Source organism: Polyodon spathula, chromosome 14, assembly GCF_017654505.1.
Source record: "Polyodon spathula isolate WHYD16114869_AA chromosome 14, ASM1765450v1, whole genome shotgun sequence".
Taxonomy (NCBI): domain Eukaryota; kingdom Metazoa; phylum Chordata; class Actinopteri; order Acipenseriformes; family Polyodontidae; genus Polyodon; species Polyodon spathula.
In genome coordinates, this window is record NC_054547.1 from 19,993,213 (window position 1) to 20,008,540 (window position 15,328).

The window sequence follows — 15,328 nt, forward strand, 5'->3', positions numbered from 1 at the left end:
CTTCCTCAAAGGGAATCTGCCAATAACCTTTGGTTAAATCTAAAGTAGTTATAAACTTAACACAACCTAGCAGATCTAGCAGCTCATTTACTCTTGGCATAGGATACGTATCAAATTTGGATATTGCATTCACTTTTTGAAAGTCAATGCAAAACCTAATTTGCCCATCCTTCTTGGGTACAATGACTACTGGTGAGCACCACGGACTGGTTCATGGCTCAAATACCCCTAAAGCTAGCATTTGCTCTATTTCTTCTGCCACTTTAGCTTTTAGTTTCTCGGGAACTCGATACAGTCTTTGTCTAATAGGGACATACTGTTCAGTATCAATCACATGCTGAATTACACCAGTCTTGCCAAGCAGACCTATGAAAACATTCTCAAATGTTTCCAACAATTTATCTAGATCAGCATGCTGATCTATTGACAAATTACAACCCCTCAGGATATCACATTTGGTTTCAGGATCTTTTAATCTAGAATAGGCCTCTTCTGCCATATTCTTACCTAGTTCAGGCAGGATAGTGAGAGAAAGATTACTTTGCTTCCTATCAAACCAAGGTTTTAATAGGTTAATGTGAAAAATATTTGTATTTTGTTCAGATAGAGCAATTTCATAATCTACAGGACCTATTTGTCTCAGCACAGTAAAGGGGCCCTGCCACCTTGCCATTAACTTATTCTCTGTGGTAGGCAACAACAGAACTTTACTCCCCACCTTGCTGTCCTTCTTTAGCATGTTTGTTATACCAGGTCCCCTGCTTGATTTGGGCTTTCATTACATTCTCTTTTGCCAATTTTGCAAAGTTAGCAAGCTTTTCTCTCATATTTATGATGTAATCAATTATGTTGGTGGAATCAGCAGTTTGCCCCTCCCAACTCTCTTTAATGAGGACTAATGGGCCTCGAGGCTGTCATCCTGTGGCAGAGCACAGCTCTGCCCTTTAGAAATTGGCAGGGATGGGGTTAAATTCCCCTACCTGTCTGGGCTTATTATGTTCAGGTGGCTGGGGTTGATTAGTTGATTAGTTTAATTAACGATCAATCAGTGCCCAGCCACCTGACATAAAAGGAGGCCTCTGCTTCCCATTGAGAGGAGGGAGCTGAGGAAGCAGGTTGGTGTTTTGTTGTTTGTGATTTTTGAATTTTTTAATCCAGTGAAGGCATCACCCAGCCTGGAAACCTTTATTTTGTAAGTTTTGCTTTTTGTCTTTCTTTTTGTGTTTCAATCTCTTTGTTTTGGCCCTTGTGCCCTTTTATTTTTGTGTTTATTTATAATAAAAGTATATTTTTTTGAACTGCAGTCTGTCTCTGGGCCTCTATCCACTCGCCAGCCTGTCACATTTGGTGGCAGTGGTGGGATATAGTGCCTTGTGGCAGAGCAAAGCTCTGCTGTTTAGAAATTGGCAGGGATGGGGTTAATTTCCCCTACCTGCCTGGGTTTATTATGTTCAGGTGGCTGGGGTTGATTAGTTGATTAAATGATTAACTTAATTAACGATAAATCAGCGCCCAGCCACCTGACATAAAAGGAGGCCTCTACTTCTCATTAGAGAAGAGGGAGCTGAGGAAGCAGGTTGGTGGTTTTTAATTCCCTTTCAATTTGAAAATAACCATTAACGTATGGGACATTGCTGTCAGGTAGTAGAGATTGGCTGAGCTTTATAGCAAAGCTGCTGATAGGCCTCTGTGCGAGCTGCCGTGTAAGCCCGTCCCCCTGGGAGCTTACTATACGCAGCGTGCAGAGACTCTCTTCCTCTGTTGTCTTCAGCATTGGTAGCGGTAGGTACTAGAGCCCGTGACTGTCTGTACTCAAAAAGCTTAGGCTTGAGAAGTTGGTTTTGGCCCCTTCTCCGAGTTTATTTCAGTTACGTTTATTATTGGTTACTGGATTGTATAATTGTGTTATATATTTTTTATATATATTGCATTATATCCTTCACACTTTGCTTCGGCATCGCGTTTTTGTGTAACCTCGTGGTCTCCGTCTTCTTCTGTTATTATAATTATAATAATTATATATTATTTACTGTGTGTTTTTGGGTTGTATATATTATTTTTCATATATATATATATATATATATATATATATATATATATATATATATATATATATATATATATATATATATATATATATATATATATATATATATATATATATATATATATTGTTTAGGACGCGCGTCGTTGGCCTAGGCCACGCACACAGTGCAGCCTCGGTCTTGCGTGACTAGACCATGTGTGTGTGTTTGTGTGGAGTCTGCTTGCAGCCCGCTATTATCTTCCACTGCTGTGTGTTCCCCACCGCGTGGTGGCTGTACGGTTTGCCCTACAGCCCATCTACAGTACACCAAGCACTTGCTGCAGCGTTCCAAGAATAATAATAAAAAAAAAAAAATCCCTTTTACCAGAAAAAGAAGACGACCACCAAGCACATTTTCCACCAGCACCAAGGTGAGTATATAAACACCATATAGACACCGTACCAGCACTAGCGTCTCCGCTCTACAGGTCAGCTGACGCTTAGGCGTCTTGTGCTAGCGTCTCCATGCTCGGTACTCGCTCTGCGGGGTGTCAGCGCTTCAATGCTTGGTGTAGCGCTTTGCACTTGGGGCTCGGTGCTCGACGTTGACGCTCGACGCACGCACCTCGACGCTCGGTGTTCCGATGCTCGATGCTCGGCGCCTCTACGCTCGACGCTTCAACGCCACATACTCGACGCTCGGTGCCTCGACGCTATACGCTCGGCCCTTCGACGCCACACACTCGACGCTCGGCACTTTGACACTCAGTGCTTCGACGCCACGTGCTCGGTGCTTCAACACTCGGCACTTTGACGCTATACGCTCGTCGCTTCGACGCTCGCGCATCGACGCATCAGCGTTCCACACTCGTTGCTCGATGCTTTCGGTCGATGTTTACTGTGCCGTGTTTGCCCAAAATGTCAGGCTTTCACCGCTGTACGTCCTGTCAAGCAAAGCTGCCTGCCAGTGACCCACATGATGAGTGTGTGGCATGCCTCGGACCGGAGCATGCCGCATCTGCGCTGGCGGATAGGGCTTTTGCCAGTCTTGCGCCGGTTAGCCCCTTAGGCAAAGGGCCAAGAAGTCAGTGGGTGGGCACTCCCCTTCATCGGGCTCTTCCCACACCATCTCAGCCTCGCCATCATCCACAGCGACGCCGCCAAGGTGACTGCAGCTCTCCACGAGCCCAGCCTCCCAGATTACAGCTGGTCAGAGGTCCCCCACCGGACGCGCTCGGGCTAGCAGCCCCTCCCCTTCTAGGGCACGCCCTCGTCGGGAGTCTAGATCGCGCTCTAGATCGCCTCGACGTAGGGGACGTTCTCCTTCCCCTCGGCGAGACAGGCGACACAGGGATAGATCCGAGGTGGCAGAGCTAACCTCCAAAATGTCCCAATTTATAGAGGTCATGATGAGGACCTCGAGCCCCAGAGCAGCCCGCCGGGCCCGTCTCCAGCCAACCAATGGCCCCTTCTGAACCTCCATTGGCTAGTTTCCTCCCAATGCAGTCGCAAAAAGGACTGGGATATTGACGCCGTCTCCAGAGATGCTTCTGACATCCTGGAAGGGGACAGTGTAGAGGCTGAGGTAGCCTCCCAACGCTCAGAACAGGATGTTGAGTCTGAGCTGTTGGACACTGATGACCCTATGTGGTCCGTGGTTGACAGAGCAACCCGTCACTTGGGCATCGATTGGCCCCAGACAGAGCTTCCCCGGCGATCTCTGTTTGAGTCACCTTCAGCCCAGTCCCATCAATCCAGGATGCTCCCAGCATTCCCAGACTTCATCAAGGAAGTGCAGTCTACCTGCGGGGCTCCGGCCTCTGCTCCTGCGATGTCTCGCAAGGCTTCGGCCTTTACTATGCAGGGGGCCAGTGAGGCCAGCCTAGCGTCCTTTCCACCTGTGGACGCCGCGTTTGCCGCGTTGGTGAAGACGCCGACACTGTCTGGGCTTACCAAAGACCCAGCGTGTCCTATCAAGCAGTGCAGGACCACAGAAGTACACCTTAAAAAAGGGTACTCTGCGGCCACGGAGGCAGTCAGGCTGTCTAATATAGCCAGTCTACTGACGGTGTACCAGGCGGCACTGATAAGAGATTTACCTGAGTACCCTGCTGCGGTCCTCAGAGGCGAGCTGGGTACTGTCAGCCAGCTGCTGGTAAGGCTGGCCCAGTTAAACGTGCAAGCGCAAGGCAGGAGCACCGCTTCCTTGGTGGTGGCCAGGAGACAGCTCTGGCTCTCGCAGGTGAGAGTGCAGGAGCCTGATAAGGCCCCCTTGCTGGACGCTCCAATCACTCCCGGACACACGTTCAGCTCGGCAGTGGAAGAGATGCTGCAACGCTCCACCAAGGCACGGGAGGCGTCATAGCAAATGGCCAAACTGTGGCCAAGTAAACAGTTCCAGCCGAAGCGGCCTCAGGAACAGCCTTGGCGAAAAACACCGCCACAGCAGCAGGCACAACCTCGGGGTAGCAGGACTTCCCCCGCAGGTCCATCAGCATGCAGCCAGCCTGGTTTCCCAAGAGGTGGTGGCAAGTCACGTCCTCGTGGCGCTAACCAGGACCCTTGTGAGTGAGCACAACCAAAGCAGCCCTGAGACATCCAGGCAGCTATTAGCTCACCCCACAGATCCAGTTCTGGCAACAGTGTGACAACGACATCTGGGTGCACAAGACCATCTCCACCGGGTACACCCTTCAGTTTTGGTTAAAGCCTCCCCCCTTCAGGGGGGTGGTATTAACAGCAGTGAAGGACTCTATTAAGTCCTCAGCTCTGAATGTGGAGATACAGGCACTCCTCGGGAAGCTTGCCATTCAACAAGTAGACCCTGCTCTGATCGACCAGGGGTTCTATTCAAAGTACTTCCTAGTGCCCAAAAAGGACGACGGGTTCTGCCCTATTCTAGATCTGCAAGCACTGAACAGATACCTACGGCGGTTATCGTTCAGGATGCTTACGCACAGGCACATTATCCAGTCAGTTCGGGGGGGCGACTGGTGTACGAGTTTTGTGTCCTCCCATTCGGTCTGTCTCTAGCTCCTCAAACCTTTTCCACATGTATGGATGCCATTTTAGCTCCTTTGCGGGCTCAAGGTGTCCGACTGCTGAACTACCTGGACGAATGGCTCGTCTGCACGCAGTCCAAGGAGCAGCTGGCACAGCACACAGTGATGGTTACGAACCATCTTCAGCGGCTGGTTCTGAAGGTCAATTCAGAGAAGAGCCGCCTCATGCTAAGCCAACAGACCGAGTTCGTGGGGTTGCATCTGGACTCTGTGTCCATGGAAGCGACCCTGTCGACAGAAAGAGTTGCCTCGCTGGAACGGTGTCTCTCCCTGTTCAGGTTGAGAGAAACAATCAGCATGGAGCTGTGTCAGCGCATGCTGGGGCTGATGGCTGCTGCCTCACAAGCCCTTCCCTTGGGCTTATTACACCAGAGACCTCTACGGGCCTGGTTCAATGCCTTCGCGTTACATCCGCGGAGAGACAAACATCGCTGATTGACAGTATCCCGGACCTGCTGGGAAGCACTGCGCTGGTGGAAAGTTCCGGCAAACATCCACCAGGGCGTTCTCCTGGGTCCCATCTTCCAGAGGGAAGTGGTTACGACCGACGCCTCCAACCAAGGTTGGAGAGCAGTCTGGAATGGCTCAGGGACCCGCGGAGTGTGGTCAGGACCCTGGAGGTCATTCCACATCAACGCTCTGGAACTCAGAGCAGTGGACCTCGCCCTTCGGCACTTCTTGCCAGTGCTTCTGGGCAAGCACGTGTTGGTGCGATCAGACAACACCACAGTTGTGGCATATATCAACCGCCAGGGCGGCCTACAGTCCCCCCACCTTCACCGAATGGCAGCACGGCTCTTGCTATGGGCACAGCCGCGCTTGACATTTCTGCGCACGGTTCACCTACCGGGCAGAGTCAATTACGCAGCAGACCTCCTATCCAGAGGAGGCCCTCTTACAGGAGAATGGCATCTCCACCCTCAGGTGGTAGAGCGCATCTGGGAATGGTTCGGCAGAGCGCAGGTAGATCTCTTCGCTTCGCAAGAGACCACGCACTGCCCCCTATGGTTCTCGGTGAGGGATCCCGACAGCCCCCTAGGAGTTGACACACTGGCTTACGATTGGCCACCAATCCTCCTATATGCATTTTCACCGACTCCGATGCTCCCCGTTCTTAGAGAAGGTCAGGGTAGAGCGAACGACAGTCATTCTGATCACTCCTCAGTGGCCTCGAAGAGTATGGTTCCCGAGCGTGGTGCAGTTACTGCATGGTCAACCGCGGGAGCTTCCCCCGCGAGCAGACCTATTGTCCCAGGCCAAAGGTCAGCTTTGGCACCCGAACCCAAAGCTCACGCAGCTATGGGCTTGGCCCCTGAGCGATAGCGCCTGTCAGCCTTAGGGCTTTCGACAGCAGTGATCTCGACCATTCAGAGCGCCAGCGCGCCCTCTACCAGGTCGCAGTACACATACACATGGCAGTTGTTCCAAGATTGGTGTCTGGCTGGGGGCCATGACCCAATATCTTGTCCTATGGCAGTAATATTACAGTTTCTGCAGAAACTGATAGATGAAGGGAAATCTCCCTCTACACTTAAAGTGTATTTAGCTGCCATATCAGCCTGCCATGTACGCATTGACGAATTATCACCTGGTTGCCATTTTTTGACATCTCAGTTTCTTAAAGGCACAAGACGCTTGCGACCTCCAAGAGTGACCAACTTACCGTCATGGAGCCTTGACGTGGTGCTAGAAGCCCTTACCAAGGCACCGTTTGAGCCTCTCCACTCAGTGGACATGAAGCTCATGTCTATAAAAACCGCGTTTTTGCTTTCGATAGTGTCAGCAAAATGCGTCAGTGAATTACATGCACTGTGAGTGCACCCTTCTTGTATTCGCTTCGCAGGAAACGGTTCTAAGATCTCCATGCGTACAAATCCAGCCTTTCTGCCAAAGGTTATATCTCCGTTCCATATGAACCAGCCGGTCGAGTTGATGGCGTTCCATCCTCCTCCCTTTTCCTCTCCAGTTGGGCTACACCGCATACCTTTATGAGGTTTTACAGATTAAACGTGCTGGATTCCTCTGCTCCATTGTTTGGAGCATCTGTACTACACTCTGTGGCACCTCAGGATGCCAATGTAGTGTTTGATACCCCACCTTAGGACAGGTGTCATTGCGAGCATAGACGCTGAGGCGCAGCTCCGCATATGCCTAGATGTATTGCCTACGCAATTGCGTTATGACGTAAGTCTGTCCTACTGCCGAGAATCCTCCCTCGCGACAGCTTGGGTACACTGTTCCCATACGTTAATGGTTATTTTCGAATTGAAAGGGAACGATAGGTTGCGGATGCAACCCCGGTTCCCTGAAAGAGAAATAACCATTAACCCGCGAGGTCGCTCCGGAAGCCTTCTCGGCCCGAAGAGCAAAAGAGGAAGAGAGTCTCTGCGCGCTGCGTATAGTAAGATCCCAGGGGGGCGGGCTTACACGGCAGCTCGCACAGAGGCCTATCGGCAGCTTTGCTATAAAGCTCAGCCAATCCCTACTACCTGACGGCAATGTCCCATGCGTTAATGGTTATTTTCTCTTTCAGGAAACCGGGGTTGCATCCGCAACCTATCATTTGTTTGTATTTTTGAAATTTGGAATCCAGTGAAGGCATTGCCCAGCCTGGAAACCTTATTTTTGTAAGTTTTGACTTTTGGTCTTGCTTTACTTGTGTTTGAACCATTTTGTTTTGTGCACTTTTATTTTGTGCGTTATTTATAATAAAATCGTTATTTTTTTTAACTGCAGTCTGTCTCTGGGCCTCTATCCACTCGCCAGCCTGCCACACGCCTCCAGAAGGCTCGGAGCAGTACTGCAGAGTTTTTTTTTTTTTTTTTTTGGGACAATTTTTTTTTTATAAAAATGGGAAAGAAGAGCAGACAGCAGCAAAGGCAGGAGAGGCAGCAGGTGAAGAAATGTAAGCTGCTGCAGCCACCATTAGAGGACCTGGCCCCTGGTGTTCCTGGTGCGGGAAGGAGGATCACCGTTGGCGGTCCTGCCCAGACGTGCCACCGGCAAACTGGTGTGGCCGTTGTGAGGAGGACGGCCACAACTGGGTAGGATGCCCCTACAATCAGGCCCAGGAAGAGGTGTAGTGTTCACCCCGGGCATCAGGGGCCACCCCACTACCTCCAGCACCACCACCTTCACCACCGTCCCAGGAGATTTGGGACTGGTTGATGCACCCTGAGGCAGACCTCGTCCACGATCTCCCCATAGTTATCAACACGCTGTGGCGTTGAGATGGGGAGAGGAGGGAAAAGTGGGAGGAAAAACACCACCTGGCGTCCTTCCCAGAGGTTGCCCTCATGGTGATTAATTACCTGGCGGTAGACATGGGAGATGCCCCGGTCATTCCAACAAAGAGGGTGGAGATGCTGTCCCAAGAGCCAGAGAGGGGTGAGCCGCCTTCTTGAGAGCCAGAGAGGAGTGAGCCGCCGTCCCGAGAGCCAGAGAGGGGTGAGCCTCCGTCCCGGAGAGCCAGAGAGGGATGAGCCGCCGTCCCGGAGAGCCAGAGAGGGGTGAGCCGCCGTCCTGAGAGCTAGAGGGATGAGCCGCCGTCCCGAGAGCCAGAGAGGGGTGAGCCGCCGTCCCGAGAGCCAGAGAGGGAGGAGCCGCCGCTCCCAGAGCCCAGAGGGGAGGAGCTACCGCCCAAGGATGCCTGCCTTGCACCGCTCAGGGATGTCACGCGCACTCCGCTCAAGGATGACACATTTGGATCGCCTGGGGTTGCCAGGTGCTTCACATCGCCTGGGGCTGCCTGCTGCTCCGCATTGCCTGGGGCTGTTGGTGTCTCCTTTTTGTTTCCCAGTATTCCCGAGGGTCCGCTGCCGCCGTCGCCTCCTGAGGGTCCACTGCCGCCGTCGCCGCCTCTGCAACTAGAAGGAGCCGGGCTGCCATCGCAGTCTCTGCCACCAGAGGGAGCCGGACCACCGTCGACGTATTACCTTAGAGATCCGGGGCCCCCTCAACCAAAGAAGGCTTGGGGGCTCTGACATCAACCCCGCCCACCACCGCCCACCGAAACAGCCCACCCAAGGGACATAATTGGAGGGGGGGGGGTTGGCCGATTGCGGCTGGTGTATGTTGTACATGGGGGGAGGTAGCTATAGCCTACAATTCAGAAATAAGTTTTAGCCTAGTAATATAATTTTCTATCTTTTACCGATACTTCATCATGACGACACGCTGCGTGTGCTGACTTCATTATTATTTCGGGATGATAATTTTGACATAAATGTAGACCAGTGGACCTGAACTTCCCGGGCCGATCTTTGGTCTGCCCCTGATTGACACCCCCGAAATTGCTTGCCCACCCCCACAAATATGTAAATAAGCTACTAAATGGAGAAATGAAACAGGACCACAGGATAGTGTAGGCTATTCAACACACAACTTAAATAAATATATTGTAGTGACTTGCTAACTGAATAAGTATCAACATGAAGGAGATGTGCCTGTCAGCCGGTGTTCCGAGTAGCTCCGACCCTTACACTATACATACACATATTTAAAGAAGTGTGGACTGTACAACAACCCACAATCTGGGGCGGATTTATTAAATCCGGGGCCTTGGGCACAAACTTCTGACGGTGCCCACCCGTCACCCACCCATTCACAAAGCCCCCTTGCCTCCTTGTGTAACTTTTCCAGATATTAGGCATTTTGTTTTGATAATGTATCAGGTTTTTGGTGTGTGTTTAATTTTATGGGGAAATCGGAAAATCTGTCATTTTTAAAATGCAAATCAGGAAAAATACAAAATAACAGATTTCATAGGGCCCTACATCTGTTAAACAACAACAACACACGCACAACTCAGCATGAAACGCAATACTATTTGCCCTCAACCAACAATCACAAACACTCATTCACACAGAGTCTGTAACCACATGAAAACACAATATACCTTTGGCAAAAAGGATGGATTTGTTCTAAATAAGAACATAAGAACATAAGAAAGTTTACAAATGAGAGGAGGCCATTCGGCCCATCTTGCTCGTTTGGTTGTTAGTAGCTTATTGATCCCAGAATCTCATCAAGCAACTTCTTGAAGGATCCCAGGGTGTCAGCTTCAACAACATTACTAGGGAGTTGATTCCAGACCCTCACAATTCTCTGTGTAAAAAAGTACCTCCTATTTTCTGTTCTGAATGCCCCTTTTTCTAAACTCCATTTGTGACCCCTGGTCCTTGTTTCTTTTTTCAGGCTGAAAAAGTCCCTTGGGTCGACACTGTCAATACCTTTTTAGAATTTTGAATGCTTGAATTAGGTCGCCACGTAGTCTTCTTTGTTCAAGACTGAACAGATTCAATTCTTTTAGCCTGTCTGCATATGACATGCCTTTTAAGCCCGGAATAATTCTGGTCGCTCTTCTTTGCACTCTTTCTAGAGCAGCAATATCTTTTTTATAGCGAGGTGACCAGAACTGAACACAATATTCAAGATGAGGTCTTACTAGTGCATTGTACAGTTTTAACATTACTTCCCTTGATTTAAATTCAACACTTTTCACAATGTATCCGAGCATCTTGTTAGCCTTTTTTATAGCTTCCCCACATTGTCTAGATGAAGACATTTCCGAGTCAACAAAAACTCCTAGGTCTTTTTCATAGATTCCTTCTCCAATTTCAGTATCTCCCATATGATATTTATAATGTACATTTTTATTTCCTGCGTGCAGTACCTTACACTTTTCTCTATTAAATGTCATTTGCCATGTGTCTGCCCAGTTCTGAATCTTGTCTAGATCATTTTGAATGACCTTTGCTGCTGCAACAGTGTTTGCCACTCCTCCTACTTTTGTGTCGTCTGCAAATTTAACAAGTTTGCTTACTATACCAGAATCTAAATCATTAATGTAGATTAGGAATAGCAGAGGACCTAATATTGATCCCTGTGGTACACCGCTGGTTACCACACTCCATTCTGAGGTTTTTCCTCTAATCAGTACTTTCTGTTTTCTACATGTTAACCACTCCCTAATCCATGTACATGCGTTTCCTTGAATCCCAACTGCGTTCAGTTTGAGAATTAATCTTTTGTGCGGGACTTTGTCAAAAGCTTTCTGGAAATCTAAATAAACCATGTCATATGCTTTGCAATTATCCATTATCGATGTTGCATCCTCAAAAAAATCAAGCAAGTTAGTTAGACACGATCTCCCTTTCCTAAAACCATGTTGACTGTCTCCCAGTACCCTGTTACCATATAGGTAATTTTCCATTTTGGATCTTATTATAGTTTCCATAAGTTTGCATATAATAGAAGTCAGGCTTACTGGTCTGTAGTTACCTGGTTCAGTTTTGTTTCCCTTTTTGTGGATCGGTATTACGTTTGCAATTTTCCAGTCTGTCGGTACAACCCCTGTGTCAAGAGACTGCTGCATGATCTTGGTTAGCGGTTTGTAAATTACTTCTTTCATTTCTTTGAGTACTACTGGGAGGATCTCATCCGGCCCAGGGGATTTGTTTATTTTAAGAGCTCCTAGTCCCTTTAACACTTCTGCCTCAGTTATGCTAAAGTTATTTAAAACTGGATAGGAACTGGATGACATGTGGGGCATGTTGTCAGTATCTTCCTTTGTAAAAACTTGTGAAAAGTAATCATTTAATATATTTGCTATTTTTTTCTTCATCTACGATTTTGCCATTTGTATCTCTTAAACATTTAATCTCCTCTTTGAATGTTCGCTTGCTGTTGTAATATTGGAAAAACATTTTGGAATTGGTTTTAGCTCCCTTAGCAATGTTCATTTCTATTTCTCTCTTGGCCTTTCTAACTTCCTTTTTGACTTGCGTTTGCAGTTCTGTGTACTCTTTCTGCGTACTTTCTTTTTGGTCCTTTTTTAATGCTCTGTAAAGTGCCTTTTTTCGCTGAATATTTTTTTTAATTGATCTATTAAACCATTTTGGCAATTTAGTTTTACATTTAGATTTGTCTACTTTAGGGATATAATTGTTTTGCGCCTCTAGTACTACATTTTTGAAGAACAACCATCCTTCTTCTGTGGGTGTTTTCTCTATTTTACTCCAATCTACTTCTGTTAGTCTCTGTTTCATACCTTCATAGTTTGCTTTTCTAAAATTGTAAACCTTAGCTTTAGTCATTACTTTTGGGGATTTAAAAAACACTTCAAATGAGACCATGTTGTGGTCTGAGTTTGCCAGTGGTTCTCTGACCTCTGTTTTAGTTATTCTATCTTCGTTATTTGAAAAGACTAAATCAAGGCATGCCTCCCCTCTAGTCGGTGCCTTGACAAATTGTGTTAGGAAGCAGTCATTTGTCATTTCCACCATTTCTATTTCATCCTTCGTGCTACCCACCGGGTTTTCCCATTTTATTTGGGGGAAGTTGAAATCCCTCATTAGTATGGCTTCTCCTTTGCTACACGCATTTCTAATGTCATTGTATAACAGATTATTGTGCTCACCGTCTGAATCTGGCGGTCTATAGCATGCTCCTATTATTATGCCCTTTGAATTTTTGTCCGTTATTCTGACCCATATTGATTCGGTTTTATTTTCTTTGTCCAGGTTTAACACCTGGGCTTCAAGACTGTTTCTTATGTATAGCGCTACCCCTCCTCCTCTTCTGTCCTGCCTGTCTTTCCTATACAGTGTATACCCACAAATATTATATTCGTCCCCATCACTCTCGGACAACCACGTTTCTGTAACACCTATCACATCATATTTACCTGTTAGTGCAGTAGCTTCAAGTTCTAGAATTTTGTTTCTGATACTTCTAGCATTTAGATAAATACATTTAATGGTTGTCTTACCTGAGTTGTTGTTCTTGTTTTGATGCCGTCTCCCTTCTGTTTTTTTTGTTGATTTCTCCCCCCTTCCTTTCTAGTTTAAATGCTTCTGAACCTGCTCGAGGATCTTTTCTCCGAGTAGACTAGTTCCCTTGTTATTTAAATGCAGTCCATCCCGTCTATACAGATAGTCCTCGTTGTAGAATGTGGTCCAATGATCAAGATAGGTGAAGCCTTCCCGTGTGCACCATGTCTTCAGCCATGCGTTTTGATTAATTATTTCCAGCTGTCCATATGGTCCTTTGCAAGGTGCCGGTAGTATACCAGAAAATACCACAGTTTTGGTTTTCTCTTTTAATTTCCTTCCTAGCTCTCTGAATTTGTTTTGCAGGGATTTTGGTCTGTCTCTTCCAATGATGTTTGTACCGATGTGGACGACTACTACCGGGTCCTCTCCTGTTCGTTCTAGGAGCCTGTCCACGTTCTCAGTGATGTGCTTGACCGAGGCTCCCGGAAGGCAGCACACTGTTGTAGTAAGGGGGTCCAAACTGCGAATTGAACTTGCTGTGTTTCTCAATATTGAGTCCCCAACAAGCATGACCTCCCTTCTTTTTGCTGTCTGGTCACCACTGTCAATGGGATCCTGGATGTTTTTCCTTTTATTCTCTTGTTGTTGGTTCTGCTCATCAAAATTCTGAAGTGACTCAAATCTGTTGGTTGTTTTGATTTCTGGTGGCTGTGTTTGACCAAGTTTCTTTTTTCCCTGCTTCTGCCTACCTGAACCCAGCTGTTCTGACCTTCTATCTCCCTGGTGGCTTTCAGTCTGTTAGGGGTGATGCAGACTTCCATGAATTGTGGGTGTGCCAGTTCCTCAAGATCCTGTTGCTGTCTCACTTCTTCCAGCTCCATTTCTAGCATACTTACTAGTTTATGCTAAATGTTACTCGAGAGTCATTTCCCATAAAAGCTATGCATGTGTCATCAATGGACAGAGCATGAAGCTAGTTTATTCATTTTTAATGGCTATTAAAAATGCCACCTTCAATGAATACAGGGTGCAGTTCTGCTGACGCCATGGGTTCGAATGGGGGACCCATAAGCAGCTGATTCAAATTCAGCGCCGTTTTGAGACACAGGCGAGGGGAGGAGCCAACAGCACAGCAGAACAACGCAGTTAAACGAGGCAGTCTTCCCAGCGACAACGAGTGGAAGCGACAGCGAGTGGGAGAAGTACAGGCGTGGAAAAGTACAGAGCAGTTTCGAAGCAGAAAGGAGAAATTGCATCTTGAATTGCTTTAATCAGAAAACAGAGGACATTGGGGAAACACAGCAGCAGCTCAAAGTCAAACAGCCGCGTGTGTTTTTCTGATAACAAACAAGCTGAAACTCGGAGCAGCTGATTCAAATTCAGCGCCGTTTTGAGACACGGGCGAGGGGAGGAGCCAACAGCACAGCAGAACAACGCAGTTAAACGAGGCAGTCTTCCCAGCGACAGCGAGTGGAAGCGACAGCGAGTGGGAGAAGTACAGGCGTGGAAAAGTACAGAGCAGTTTCGAAGCAGAAAGGAGAAATTGCATCTTGAATTGCTTTAATCAGAAAACAGAGGACATTGGGGAAACACAGCAGCAGCTCAAAGTCAAACAGCCGCGTGTGTTTTTCTGATAACAAACAAGCTGAAACTCGGAGCAGCTGATTCAAATTCAGCGCCGTTTTGAGACACGGGCGAGGGGAGGAGCCAACAGCACAGCAGAACAACGCAGTTAAACGAGGCAGTCTTCCCAGCGACAGCGAGTGGGAGAAGTACAGGCGTGGAAAAGTACAGAGCAGTTTCGAAGCAGTTTGAAAGCAGGTTGACGGCTGCAGAAGAAACTAAACTTCAAAAAAAAAAAAAACCTCAACATGGTCTTCAAGCCAGTAATCTGTGACACCTGCTTGATGTGGGAAATCCGAGAAAACCCAGCGGAGCTAAACCAAGTGTGCGTAAAGTGCCACACGATCCAGGATTTGCATAAACTAGTAAGTATGCTAGAAATGGAGCTGGAAGAAGTGAGACAGCAACAGGATCTTGAGGAACTGGCACACCCACAATTCATGGAAGTCTGCATCACCCCTAACAGACTGAAAGCCACCAGGGAGATAGAAGGTCAGAACAGCTGGGTTCAGGTAGGCAGAAGCAGGGAAAAAAAGAAACTTCGTCAAACACAGCCACCAGAAATCAAAACAACCAACAGATTTGAGTCACTTCAGAATTTTGATGAGCAGAACCAACAACAAGAGAATGAAAGGAACAACATCCAGGACCCTATTGACAGTGGTGACCAGACAGCAAAAAGAAGGGAGGTCATGATTGTTGGGGACTCCATATTGACAAACACAGCAAGTTCAATTCGCAGTTTGGACCCCCTTACTACAACAGTGTGCTGCCTTCCAGGAGCCTCGGTCAAGCACATCACTGAGAACGTGGACAGGCTCCTAGAACGAACAGGAGACGAC

General features: G+C 47.7%; 1 pseudogene; it reads left to right on the forward strand.

Moving 5' to 3' along the window:
- The first annotated feature begins 4,702 nt into the window (after window positions 1-4,702).
- LOC121326567 lies at window positions 4,703-6,710 on the forward strand (annotated as a pseudogene).
- The last annotated feature ends 8,618 nt before the right edge of the window (window positions 6,711-15,328 follow it).